Consider the following 15,433-nt stretch of genomic DNA (forward strand, 5'->3'; position numbering starts at 1 on the left):
GTTTACCACTATGTACATACAGCATAAAGAATACATGTATGTCCATGGTCATGTGTACGCAGTATGCATGTGTGTGAGTGTGTGTGTGTGTGTGTGTGTGTGTGTGTGTGCGCGCACATGCCTACTGTTACAGCATAAATTTACATACCACAATATCCCAAATTATATACAAAATTGATCAAAATAGGCATATAACTAGTACATCTAATATACAGGTTGTGCTTTATGGATGATAGGCCACACAACATGAATGGATAGATTGTATCAATACTTAACCCTTTCTGTATGGACTTAAAAGATATGTATCACCATACAACGTACCTCTTCCTTCTGAATGAATTGGTACATTACAGTACACATGTGGGTGCGTATTGCCTTGTGTGTAAATGTGTGTGTTTGTGGGGGGGGGGGGGTATAGGGGGAGTGGTTGTCCCAGGGGCAGTTTAACCCCTTTCCTGCCCAGATGTAATGTCAGCTTGTCTTATGTTGTTATGTACATGTAGACTTCTACCTCTCTGCACGCTACACTGAGAAATCTAGGGGGTGTTTATGTGTGTATCCCCAGAGTGCCTCAGGGGGGCCCGATGGGGCAGTCTGGCAACCCCTTTCCCGACCAGATATTGTGTCATCTTTTATAGTTTCATTATGTACACCCATATTATAGTACTTTCATTGGACCAATTTTAATGCATGGGCTGCATGGGGTAAATTACACCCGCCGGGGGGCAGGGGGGGGGGGGGGGCAGGGGGATGGGACGGTCTCGCAACCCCTTTCCCGACCAGATATTTTGTCAGTTTTTATATTTTTATCATGTACACCCCTAGGCCATTCATTTAGACCAGGTTTGGTCCATGGGCTCCATGGGGTAAATTACATCCGACGGGGGGCGTTTTTTTTTTTTTTTTTTTTTTTTTTTTTTTTTTTTTTTTTTTTTTTTTTGGGGGGGGGGGTCCCTGGGGGGACGAGCCCGCCCTCAGGTATCAAGCTGACGCCCAGTTGTGTAATGAGGCGGGTGGCCCCAATAACTTTGAGGGGTCAAACCTTTTGGGCTTGATGGGGTAAATTGACCAGCAGCCAGCTCCTGGTCTGATACCACTAGTGACTTGTGATCTGTTCATGGCAGTTACCCGGTAACTCCTACAAACATGAAGATGTTTATTGTAGAACACTAATTTCAAGCTAATTTTTTGGAAACACATTTAGATATTCATTTCGCCATACAAGTGATGGTTAGGATAATGTGGAGCCGGGAAATGTACAAACATCGGGAAATGTACAAACGTCTTACCGGGAAACATGCAAATCTCTCAAACTACAAGCCGATAAAAAAACACAGAAACTCAGTTTGATTTTCAGAAGAGAAGTGTGGACTTGCAAAATTTGTTCTTTCTCTTACCGACCCAGAGTTGAAAGGAGGCAACAATACTGTAAGCATAAGTCAATGTCTGTCTTGAGTTAAAAAAGAAATAAAATACACATCGCCAATAAAGCGTACTCCAGAGAGTTGCTTTATGTTATCGAATCCTTCTTTCTTTTTTTCTTTTTTATAGGAAAATAAAGATGCTATTATGGCATCGACCGCAGTCGATACAGATAAATTGTTGGGTCATTGTGTTTCACATAAATCTCCATTTCTTGACCCATCCCTAGTCTGTCTTCATCATGTTTACCTCAATTTTATCTAAAGTAATTTTCTTGGCATTTTTGTTTGTTTGTTTGTTTGTTTGCTTGCTTGATTTTTGAAGAAAAAAAAACTACAGTGCCTTGACGTATCAAAATGAAAAACAAAATGTATTTTCTCATTAAGATAATTCCTGTTTCTCTTTTCTTTAATTGATTTGTGACTATTTGACTTGAGAAAATTATGTTTTCAATGTTTCCGAGTACTAAGTCATGTTTCCCTACCCCATCTTGTCCTGATCAATGGATTGTATAAGACCAGTCCCAGGCCTAATCACACAAATTCTCGGCTATATTCGTTGATGTTGGAGGCGTATCTGGGAATCTCACAAGTGCAAATCTTTATTTAAAAAGGGACTGTTGGGTACTCCTTGCCTGGCATTAAGTTCTTTTCATATTTAATACATTGTTTCACTAGCGATGGCATCAACACACACAATCGAAGAATGCGTCGATGAGAGCGAGCCGAATCCCACCCGATGTACCTACCAAACTACCTCCCTCACTCAGACTTCGTTTGACCTCACGTGTGTTGTACGTGGATTCAAGCCTAACGTTTCTGTGCTATGGACCGAGGAGTCGGGAAAGAGACTGACTTCTATGGTTTCGAAGCAGACGACTCTATCTGACGACACATACGAAAGGTTTGAGACAATCACTGTTTCAGCAACACACGGGACGGAGCAGATCTTCATGTGCATGGCTACTGGAGAAGCATTGAATGGAACATCTATCGCAGAAATCACCGTTCTACCTATGTCAGGTTTCATGACAATCTCGTGTATTCAGATGATGTTGGTGTTTACATCTAGCTAACGTTCACGACAAAAGATAACAATAATGTGTTTTTTTAAGCTAATACTTTTTATTTACGTTTCATTCCTAAATTTATTGTCATTGATCATTCATGTTGTGATATATATCCACGCGCGCGCACACACACTCATAATGTGATGTACATAATATGCAACACAATCAAGTAAGCTTCCTTCCTATTTCACAGATAATGCTTACAACAGAAAAGGACTGTTTTGCACTAAAGAGACATGAAGAAAAATACACATTAGTTACGTTAGCAATAAAAGTTTTTTTTTTCTTTTTTTGTGTGTGTGCAAGTGGTAACATCGTGAATTTCGTTACTCCCATGTCATTTGGGATTTTAAGTTTGACATTACAAGAAACGGCTGATGTAAGAAACCTGTTTGATATTCCTCAGCCGCCTCTTTCTCTCACTCCTAATAGTTTATCTCTTGTAAACAAAATCAGAGAGTGATTACATGTTTATCTTTTTTTTTTAGTGAAAAGTGACAATTTAAGCCTCATCATTGGACTTGTCGTCGGTTTATCTCTTGGCTCGGTCATCGCATGTTCCCTTGTTGGAAAATTTCTTCAGAAACACCATCCCGAATACCTGCCGCAAAAAGGTTTCGATATTTGACATTTGGTAATCAGTCCTTCGAATATAATGTTTGCCTGATGTAACCGAGTGTGTTGAGCATGACTGTACTCTCGCCTACCCTTTTAGTAGTCGCATCTGTTGTTGTGATGGAACTTGTTCTTAATTTGCCTTTTTTTATGATAGCTTCATAACACATAAAACTAATGCGTGACGGGATGTATGTGATCTCACAACAGTGATTTTCCATTTATTATTGCCAAACAAGGTAGACATGGTAGATTTCTACGGTGTCATGATAAAGCCATGTCTTCCATTGAAAAAGTACATCAATATTGTACTTTTTGAAATACCCATGTTGATATATTTTGATATATTATATTGAAAGCATAATATTATTGTACTTTTTGATTCATTCTGATATATATCAATATATATCGAAATATACACAGGGAAATTTTAATAATTTCTTGCTGGTGCTTTTGTCCTGTTTCAAAGGATGTGCCTGGAATCCCTGCTGGAGGAGACCACACAAAGGAGAGTCATATAATACGGAAGAAGAATTACTACCAAGTATGAACAATGTGAACATTATTGTAATAACTTGTCCTATTCTAGAAAGCGATGGCCATCAACATATTTCCATTCAAAACATTATAGATATCCCATATTCTCTCTTTTTGCAGGTATAATCGCAAGTATCTAAAATTGACAAAACTAAAATTAACTTGTTTTTCGATGAGAGTGTAGGCCTACAGATGTTCGTCTATAAAGGTCGAGTGAAGATGAGAAAGTGGAATCAAACGGTGGGATCCGTTATGTGAGGTTTTATTTTAAAAGAGGAGTGATTACATTAATATTGTTTTCGTCCACAACACCTTACTGAGGATGTAAAATACTTAATTCGGAATCATTACAGCAATAGTAATCCTTTGCCCAAGGAAGCACAGTAGGTCACGTATATCACCCGTTGGCAATTCATAATTTCGTATGAAATGGTCCATAGTGGTTGTATTTTGTTCTTCTTTCTGTTGGTATCTTCTAGGATCATTTCAAATCACATTATTTAGCCTGCCCGTTGATAGATTAAAAGAGCAACCTAAGTTAGTGAACGAAGCATTAATTGTCATATCGACATAGAGTACAAATGTTCGTTTTCATAATGCAAGATGTATGGTTCGCTTGTAATTTCAACTTCATAGCGACGCTCAATCGCAGGCTTTCTCCTTGCATCTAAATCAATGTGTAAGAAGTATAAACATGTGTTTTAATGTGTCGGTTTTCATAATGGTTCAAAAACATAATGGCGCCTTCCATTACTAGCAAGAAAACGTCAATTCCATTAAGATTCTGCATCACATTTCTTGGGCATGGTGTGCATAAAATCAAATACGCTGTACCAGCATTTTTAATTACAACTTTATCCCTGTTTTTTTTTTCCCACGATGTTCAATGTTGCTCCTACGATTACATCCAAAGAAGAGGTGAATTACGCCAAGTTTTGATAACAGAAGTGATGACACATTATTGTGTTTATTCAACGAGGAATTGAATAATGAGTATCATTCGGTTTGTTTTTTTGTGTTATTTTTTCGTTTGTTTATGCTTGTTTTGATTGAAAATCCATAGTCATATGTGACCGTGCACAATTTATTCACCAAAAAGTCGCACGTGAAGGACCGAGTGTACTCGAGGAGGTGTCTATTATTGGTCTGTGGGAAATGCATGTTGTGGCAAAAAAAAATCAACCCGTCATCAACGGGGTAACCAATCCGTGGCTGGCGACTTTTTGGTGGTTTTGTGATGCATTGTTCCATAGAAGATTGGGTTGAATCGTAAATTGCAATGGTCCATCGCCATTCATAAATGTGAACCAATGGACGTAAGCATTAAACTTTAGTTGTTCACATTATCTGCAAATACTTGACAACACCTGGATCAGGGTCTGGATGATTAACACAATGGTCTGTTTTGCACCTAGGGAGCGGTTTACAAAGGGAACGCAACGACCTTCGACGGAAAATAAGGGATTACGTACCCGGCATGGCGCGATACAATACACTTTTTACAGACCAGTCAAAGATTAACATCGGCTTCTTCGGTGAAACTGCTGCTGGCAAATCGTGTCTCATCAACTCTCTCATCTTCGCTCTTACTGGTAAGGGGGGGGGGTCATGTTTTTGTTCCCTTCTAAGGGTATTTCTTTTTATCACACAAGGCTGGACTGCCTTATCGTGGAAATTAAACTATTATAAGTAGATAAATGCACCATGTTCTTTATTACATAACAATCAGAATTCTCAAACGAGGCCTATCAAAGCCATGCATGCTGTCTGTATGTTTGCTCTTTTTATGCATGTTATCATTTGTCGTGTTTGTATCACGTCGCTGCTATTTTACCAGCGAGTAGGCTATGAAATTATATTAAGCACTTGGCAAATAATTCACGTAACTGCACCCAGACTGACAGAAGAAATGCGATGGGCGTAACTTTATGCACGTTTTCAATTGCATCGTTGTATCATGTTCTCCTGCATCACAACCAACCCCCTAATACAAAAAACAACAAACAGAACAAAACAGGAAAACGGGATAGCAGTAGTGCCCTTAGGTTAAAACTTCAGTAGGGATGGACATATGTAGGGGCCTAGTTATACTTTCGGATCACATTGGCTGACTTCGGGACTTTAATATGAATGTGAAAAAAAAAATCAAGCTACCTCTACATAAATTCGAAAATTCTAAGCACAAAGTAGATAACTATGAACAACAGATTTTAAAGACTCAACTTGTTTCCAATATAATTTTACTTTCATTGTATTCTACCCTCTGTGTAGGCTATAATTAATGTGCATGGAAACTTACATAGTTTTTGAAATAGACCTCAAAATCTGGAACACTTGGAGATTATCGTCAAAGAAAGTTGTAGAGAGTGTACCAAGATTATTTCTATTAAGTTAAAAAAAAAAAAACGCTCCTCTGACAGTGGTCGTGATTACTATCATGGAATACCATATCCCATTTTTTTTTTCCACTCACAACAAAGGATGAGATCCACGATTGAAATGTCAAGGGTCCTGTGTTTGAATGGGTTAAGATCAACCAATTTGAGAGAGCTTATTTACGATTCGAAAAGTGATGATTTCTTGATATCTCATCTGATGCCTTTAAAAAGGATTTTTTGGTGCACAATCCAAGAACGCAGCCATTAGCTCATAGTCGAGTATGGCATTATAAGCCAGAATGCGAATTCATCTACATTGTAAAGACAGCAGATTGCTTTTTCAATATATGACAGCAGGCTGAAAATGACCGAATTGACAGCTGCTGCAATGCCTTGAATCTCGTTTATATAATTTGCTTATTTGTGTGTGTGTGTGTGATTATGATCACAAATGTATATTTTCGTCATTTCAATTGTAGCAAATGAAAATTGTTATTTTTTCTCTATTACTTTGAATGGAACAGAATAAACATCGTTGGAAAAAAAAAGTGTGTGTATGTGTGTGTGTGTGTGTGTGTGTGTGTGTGTGTGTGATAGTGTGTGTGATAGTTGGGAAAAGAACTCGCGAAGACAGGGTCAACGACGGGGAGAGAGAGGTATAAAGACCTGGGGCCCGTTGCATAAAAGTTACAATTATTGTAACTTTGCCATCCAATGGTAACTACCATGGTAACTACCATGGCAACAATACTCAACGGCAAATCATAATCATGAATTCCACGGAAGTTACCATTGGATGGCAAAGCTACCATAGTAGTAACTTTTATGCAACGGGACACTGTATTCCTCCCGCTGACTTTGCAACTCTCTTTGTTTTGATTCATTTGACAGGAAAATACTTCACCCCGACTGAGGAAGGGTACGCAGAACATACAGGAGGGAGGGCCCATCATGTATTAAACGAGAGATTCGATTTGTTCGAGACTTCTGGCATAACTGACTTCTCTTCTGAGACTTTGGACCGCCTTAGGGATGAGCTTAGTGAGTGAACTTATGCACTGTAACAAGACAAAAGAAATAATCGATAATCATAATTATTCGCTTATATGAAAAACAGACAAACAAACAAACATGTATTTCTTTGTACATCAGTGTTTATTTTTTATCACCGCAATCTACAAAGCAGTTTCCGTCCATACATAAGTGCGTTTACGCTGTTACAGGCTATCCGCAACGTAATGTATTAACAAACCCAAATTTCATATTTTTACTATTTGTGACCGTGCACCTCAAAACAAACATAAAGTCGCACACACTGAATTTGTGTGAGGACTGAAAATAAGTGAAATGGGTCAACCTAGCCGAACTTGACTTTTTCACATTTTCTGAAAGAGCGGGTCTTCTTTTACAGTATGCTAAAATTTGGTTTCATAAAACGGGCAGGAAAGTGTGTTTTTTTAGCAGTTTATCTCGAACATTTTTGGTAGATTAGTGTGATTATGTGTGTCTTTAGAATCCCTTTTTCATTTCTGAAAAACCTTGTCCACACACTTCACTTTCAACTCTAATAACTTTTGAAAGGATAGTGCTACTGCTTTGAAAGTTGGCATTAATTATGGACAGAATGTGTTAATGAGGCATGTTTAATTTCAGTTTAATCTGATAATCTCTTCATTGTTGTTACTCTGGTGGTTTACTTCCTGTTTTTTGTCCCATTCATCGCACAGCCAGCACGGTTTGGTAAAGATTGAGCGCTTGAATAGACACTGTACTTCAGAGCCTCTTTTCTCAGTTTACACTTTTCCTGAGTTTGTGCTTTCTTTCCAATATTTAGATAGGTTAGGAGAGTCCATTTGATTTGAGTTATACATCATTTTAAAGCTTAAAGTCTGCTCTTTCAGAATATGGTCTTAACTTAAAATTCATGTCTGGCGACTTTTTGTTTGTTTTGAGGTGCAGAGTCACATTTATCCTTTTTACTCATCTCTCTTTTCCGTATTACTACAACTTCATTTAGTTTTAACACAGCTACACTCTTAGCTGTGTTTTGTAATGTTTACAAACATTAATTTTTTATGTAATTGTTTTGTTCGGTTTTTTTCATTATCTCCTTGTAGATTTTTTTTTTTTTTTTTAATTTCATCGCAAAATTTTTTCTTACCTGTCACATTCCTCTTGGTATTTGAGACTCTCCTTCTTTTTCTTCTTCTGCTTCCTTTATTCACATCCATACAGGCGTTACTCTCCATGAGTAACTTTCAATAATTAATGGATCATATTTTGCATTCGATTTCAGCTACGAAAGGGAAGACATAAAAAACATGTGGATAACATGTTGCATATCATGTAACAACGACTCAAAAAGCTGCATCACTTCGGTGATCCCTCGCATTTATCCCCAAGATGAATTATCCTTCGGGTTTATGCCAGGATTAAGTGTGTGCGTGTGTGTCACACACAAACACACTGCTATAGCTTCTGACCATCCGAGCATTGAGAATTTAGGGTTTCTGGGACGAACACTGCAATAGGGCTTTCTATAGCTCAGTCGGTAGAGCACCGGGCTAGCTCCGGAGGTCTCGGGTTCGAATCCCGATGGAATCCCATTATCTTTGCTCATTTTTCCACTAATAAATTATATTCTTTCTGGTCAGTTTATTCTGTCTTCATTTGAACGACTATTCGGACATAAAAATGTATTCGGGAGTTGTTAGCAATGCGTTTGACTGCTCTATAACTGATGTTCCGCTAACACTAAGAAAAGGAACACAAGATTTCTTTTCTTAGAACGTTTTCTTTACATAGTACGTAAAGAGCGATGAAAATGGTGGATTTATGAGCTATTTCAATCGTTGTCATTGTCCGCACAAAATAAAAAATAACAGTCAGCTGTTCATATTGCGATCACTCTGATTGTTTTTATTTTCTGTTGAGAGTTAACAAGAGAATCGCTTTTGTATAAGGTATATAATCATTAGAATAAAACAGAAAGAAGAGGCAAGAACATGTGTGCAACCGGTGGAAGTTACGCACTATCGTGTTGTAAACATTTTTATTCATTGAATACGGTTGCCACGAGTATATACTTTTATGCCGAGCGAACCATGAACATGTTATCACTTTGAAAATAATTCTTGCAAAAAAAGAAAAAGAAAAAGAAAAGGTAATAACAAAATACATTATATCTTGGTACTCCGGTCCAGTTCAACAATATTACCTTTAGGATGAGGCGATGGGTCAATCTATAGCTATCAACTCAAAACTTTAAAGCACAATACGTTTTTGCAGATTAGTTGTAAACACTAAACACAAAATATGATAACGAATATATTAGTAATTATCATATTGTTTTATCAGTCACAATATGAAATGAATTTATTAATTTCATGCCTTTTCCCAGATGGCTTATTCCGAATCAATGGTACGGTGCCTGTCAAAAGAAAGGAGGAAATATGTCATTGAGCTGTTTTTGTTTATCAACACAGGTGAGAGATTAATCACATGTGTGTCAGTACTGCTCAAGTAATACGCACATTCCTTTTCAATAAAAATGCTGTGGTAAATGACCGGCTGTAAAGTAAGATACTGACATATTTCAAAGTTGAATGTTGTTGGATAAAATAAAACAACAACAATAGATTATTTGAAGGATCCATCAATAGCAGACATGGAATGAGGAAGGAGTGAAATATCATCTATGTTGATATGCTTTCACCCCCCCCCAAAAAAAAAAATAAAACGGTTACGCTAACGCGTGAAATCGTTTGAATTTCGCGCAGCTCTTCTTCAATCAGTACACTCGCACACACAAATACACACACACACACACACACACACACACACACACACACACACACACATACACACACACACAAACGCATACACACGCATATAAAACTATTCACAATTGTCATTTCTTCAGAAAAGAATAAGATAATCCATCTAAGTCCTACCTATATATACAGTTTAGTGTGATAGACGTGCAGCAATAGAATATTCATTTCCAATTAATGTCAATTAACCGTTCAAAAGACACATGGTTTCCAATGTTGTTATATTTTCTTGGCAAGTCACAACTGGAGCTTGTGAAATAATGACATCATCCCCTCAAAGCTCACATATTGTGGTATATAAACCAAATAGAGTTAAAGGTTATTGCCAATAGTGCCCGCTTCTGAAAACATGAGGAACTTGTAAATTCTTGCAAAGTTACAATAGTTTTTATTCTGATATCTAATAAACTTTAAGCATATTATACTGGTCTCACTTTTTGTATATTCACATCACCCTTCATCTATGCAAAGACACAACACTCCATGTGACATGCTGCCGTCTTGGCTGCGATAAATCTGCCTATGTGCACGGGCAAGTCTTTTAATAATTCTACAGATAAAATCTACTGCAAAACGTCAAAACACTGTCATCTACGAATTTAGCACACACAAAAAAATAAGCACACACACACACACACACACACACAACAAAACAAAATCCAAACAAAACAAAAACAAAGCAACTTAAGGGCTTTTTACACTTGTGTTTCTTAACCCCGGACTTTCTCTGACCCAGGACTATCGTTAGTCCCGTACCAATTTTTTCAGCTTTTTACACTCGCCAATTAGTCCCGTACTATCTCTTGTCCGGGGCTAAGGAGAAAACTGACCTTTTTACACTCGTATTTCTTAGCCCCGGACTTTCCAAACCACATGAATATTCATAATTACGCTGTGTACTATACACGTACACGCACGCACCGGCAGCACTTGATTACCTCGTTTCTGATTGGTCAGTGAGGGTCGGACTTCGTCTCCGTCGCTTAGCCCAGGATTATCTTTTCGTTCTGTTTACACTCACTTGCTTGGCACCGCAATTGCGGTGCTAACCCCTGCTATTTTGCAAGGCCAGATAGTACCGTACTATCGATGGGGCTAGCCCACTTTGGCAAAAACGAGTGTAAACAGAAAGTGGGCTAAGGATAGTCCCGTACCAACGGTGGGGCTAAGCCCCCCCCCCCCCCCCCCCCCTTAGCCCCACCGTTGGTCCGGGGCTAAGCAAAATTTTACAAGTGTAAAAAGCCCTTTAGAGCTAGGGAGGGGATAAGAAGACCCATCTCCATGATCATACACTCCGTACCATGGAGGTGAACTCTACCAAAACGTTGTCAGGATCCTAATTTTAGTATGCCACAAAAGGCATGTCGATGTAACATCATTCGAGGAAGCACCGTTGGAAGACACATCTACCAATAGGGATTGCAATTAAGTGCATCCTATGCATTCCTGTTTCGACAAGGAAATATTATAAGTTTGGGTTATGGAAATGCCTGTTTTGGTCTTTTACCAGACAGTTATCTTCTTTATTGTTTTTCTCATATAAAAAGCAGGGTGCTGCAAGTCTTTAATTGGGCGGATTTACGGGCAGCAGAAACCTACTACTTGGGAAGTAAAATGAATAGACCTGCACTGTTTAAAGTACAGTGTCCTTGTGCTACACATACCCATCATTAAGTGGGAGTAATAGTATACCCAGTGCAAAGACAAACTCAAACATCAATTGATTAACCTTATATCAAAATGATATCAAAAGTCCCATAGTAAATATCTCCATTAATGTTTGTTGATTATAAATTATGTGACCCTGCATCACAAAACAAACAAAAAATCGCCAGACATGGATTTTTAGTTTAGGGCAGATTCTGAAAGAGTAGACTCTAAGCTTTAAAGTGATGTACAACTCAATTCAAATGGATTCTCCTAACTTATATGAATACTGGAAAGAAAACACACACTCTGGAAAGTGTGAAATTAGAAAAGATGCTCTGAAGTAAAGGGTCTATTCAAGCGCTTAATCTTTATTAATCCGAGCTAGCTGTGTGATGAAAGGGACAAAACACAGGATGTAAACCACAGGAGCAATGACAATGAAGAGATTATCAGATTAAGCTGAAATTATACACGCTCTATTAGTACATTTTGCGCATGATTAATACCAACTTTCTAAACATACCAGGTTATTCCACTCCCCCCCCAAAAAAAAAAAATAAATAAAATAAAATAAAATAAAAAATAAGAAATAAAAAAAATAAAAAATAAAAAAAAATAAAAAAGGTTGAAGAAATCACTGCTGAAATCTCACTTTCAAATTCATATTATGATCCCAAAGTAAGGAATTACGTAGAAAAAGGATACCCCTTTCAGAAAATATGGAAAAAAAACCCCTCAAGAATGACACGATTAACCCATTCCATTTTTTTTTTTTTTTTACTCCTCACGTAAAATCAAGGTGTGCAACTTTTGTTCGTTTTGTGGTGCACGGTCTCATACAAGTTTTTCATCTCGCGGAACGTGTGACGTTCTTAGGTGTGGACGAGGAGATTGGGCTGACCTGCGCAGATAGATTGGGGTAGGGGATATACATTGGTGCGCCCTTCTGCTCGTTGTTAGTGCAAATGACAAGGATTTGTCACAGGGTAATGGTCTTCCACCTTTCCTTCGGATTTCTTATAATTTTCCTTCTATTCAAAGACAAAAAATGTAAATAACAATATATGTGACCGCACATCACAAAACGAATAAAATGTCTCACCCCTTGATTTTATGTGAGGACTCAAAAAAGGTGAAATGGGTCAACTAAGTCAATCTTGAGTTTTTCATATTTTCTGAAAGAGCTATCCTTCTTCTTCAATATTCTCAAGTTTGGGATCATAACATGAAATCGTTCGCATACCCTTCATTTTCAAAGACTAATAACTTCTGAAAGGATAACGCTACTGCTTTGAAAGTTGGTATTAATCATGGACAGAATGTGTTAATAGAGCATGTTTAATTCCAGCTTTCGTTTAATAATCTAATGGTTCCTTCATTGTTGTTGACACAGTGGCTTACATCCTGTGTTCTGTCCAGGCCAGGCCCTGTCATTAAACAGCTAGCACGGCTTGGTAAAGATTAAGGGCTTGAATAGACTCTGTACTTAAGAGCCTCTTTTCTCTATTCACACTTTTCTAGAGTGTGTGTTTCCTAACCAGTATCTAGAAAGGTTAAGGGAGTCCATGCGAATTGAGTAATACATCATTTTAAAGCTTAGAGTCTGCTCTTCCAATATCTGCACTCAACTAAAAACCCATGTTTGGCGACTTTTTGTTGCTTTTGTGTTGCAGGGTAACATACTGATCGTGTGTGGCGGATGTCAGGCAGTCGGTGCTGCCAATAATTAGCTTGGCTTGTTGACTACAAGGCACATCAAGGAATGCATACAGTCTATTAACTAGAATAAACACAAACACGCAAATACACACCACAAAAAAAAAGAATAAATGTTAAAGATCGGTCTTCATCTCTGGATATTTCAGGTCAGAAACTGGAGAAGACGCAGTAAAGTTCATCAATAAATTCTGCAAGATGGTATTGAATGAAACCAGTAAGTACAGTGTCTCCTCCATCTCATCAGTCATGCATTTTTTATTTATTCTTTTTTTTGGGGGGGGGTAGAAATAATACATAATGATTACATTTTTGGATTAGAATTCATGTTAACAAACTGATTGTATGTAAAGTTCACAGAAAAAAAGTTATCATCAATTGAGATAGGAACACCTCTTGATAAAATTTCACCATTTGAGAAAGGAATATCTCTTGATGAAATTTTCCTTAAAGAAGGTCCTCCTTGACTCCATTATTGATGCTGTTAATTAATGGGGAACTGTATAACACCATGGAAATTGAAAGAGAAAAAATAGGACAATCGGGTAATGGCAACGTCAGAATGTAAAAAGTTAGTTAAGTTTATCGAATCAATACGAAGAACTTTTTTCGCACACACTATTAGAACAATGTTATCATTATGTATACAAACACTTGTATATAACTTATTTACCGGTTTGACGATTTCTGTTTGAAATAAATATATACATTATACACTGAGTATGCATTTGTCCGATGTTTTAATCTCCGAGATGGCATTGTATCCGAAACATTCTCAGGAGAGTATGAAATTGTTAAAACTGAAATAAAAAGGAATGAAACGCAAAAAAAAAAAATGATGAAACCCCAACATAGTTACGGTATTAATGTATGATTTTCAAAGTACTCACAGGGACCAAACGAGCATTGAGGAGTTAGTGGCACGAAGCGAATGTAATCTTAATAAGCTACATATGTGACCGTGCACCTCAAAACGAGCATAAAGTCGCACACACTGATTTTGCGTGAGGACTGAAAATAAGTGAAATGGGTCAACCTAGCCGAACTTGACTTTTTCATATTTTCTGAAAGAGCGGGTCGTCTTTTACATTATGCTCAAATTTGGTATCATAAAACGGGCAGGAAAGTGTGTTTTTTTAGCAGTTTATCTCGAACATTTTTGGTAGAATAGTGTGATAAGGTGTGTCTTTAGAATCCCTTTTTCATTTCTGAAAAACCTTGTCCACACTCTTCACTTTCAACTCTAATAACTTTTAAAAAGATAGTGATGCTACTGCTTTGAAAGTTAAGATTACTTATGGATAGAATGTGTTAATGAGGCATGCTTAATTTCAGTTTAATCTGATAATCCCTTCATTGTTGTTGCTCTGGTGGTTTACTTCCTGTTTTTTGTCCCATTCATCGCACAGCCAGCACGGATTGGTAAAGATTAAGCGCTTGAATAGTACTTCAGAGCCTCTTTTCTCAGTTCACACTTTTCCTGAGTTTGTGCTTTCTTTCAATATTTAGATAGGTTAGGAGGGTCCATTTGATTTGAGTTATACATCATTTTAAAGCTTAAAGTCTGCTCTTTCAGAATATGGTCTTAACTAAAAATTCATGTCTGGCGACTTTGTGTTTGTTTTGAGGTGCAGGGTCACATATCATTTTCATTTACCATCAGTGAGCTAAATTCACGGCCAAACCAAAGCCAAAGAAAGCCTTTATTGCACCGTGAATGATATTATGAACAGACCACACAAAAACATCGGCTCCTAGTAATCACCGGTCATGTTGGCAGTCTAATTTCCAGTTCAATTAACGTTATTTATTAAGGCCTGCCACACTTTTCCGAGTAAGCTACGCGAGCTTTTTGCGTGTATGGATTTTCCAGCAGGCGGACAAGAACGTAGACGAGTCACGCACTTGCGTCTTACCTGCTATAGACGCGTGCTATTATCCTGTTATTTGCGTGTATTCCGTGTGACCTGGCTGAGAACTTCGAAACCGAGCCTTTTTCACTTTAGTACGAGCGACATACGGGAACTGCGAAGTACATGGGTGAGAGTTGCCTGCGAGGTGCTGCGGCTAAGGACCTCCTACCGGTGTTAGACTGCGTGTACCTCTGCGGGCAAACCCCCGAGACTCACCCGGAACGATTGTTCAGCATGCTCAAAGCCTTTGTAACACCGTGTCTGGGGAAGCCTTGCGTGTTGATTTGCGGGGGAAAAATG

Source organism: Diadema antillarum, unplaced genomic scaffold (genome assembly GCF_040938485.1).
Source record: "Diadema antillarum isolate AM-2024a unplaced genomic scaffold, OU_Dant_1.0 seq00001031_RagTag, whole genome shotgun sequence".
Classification (NCBI taxonomy): domain Eukaryota; kingdom Metazoa; phylum Echinodermata; class Echinoidea; order Diadematoida; family Diadematidae; genus Diadema; species Diadema antillarum.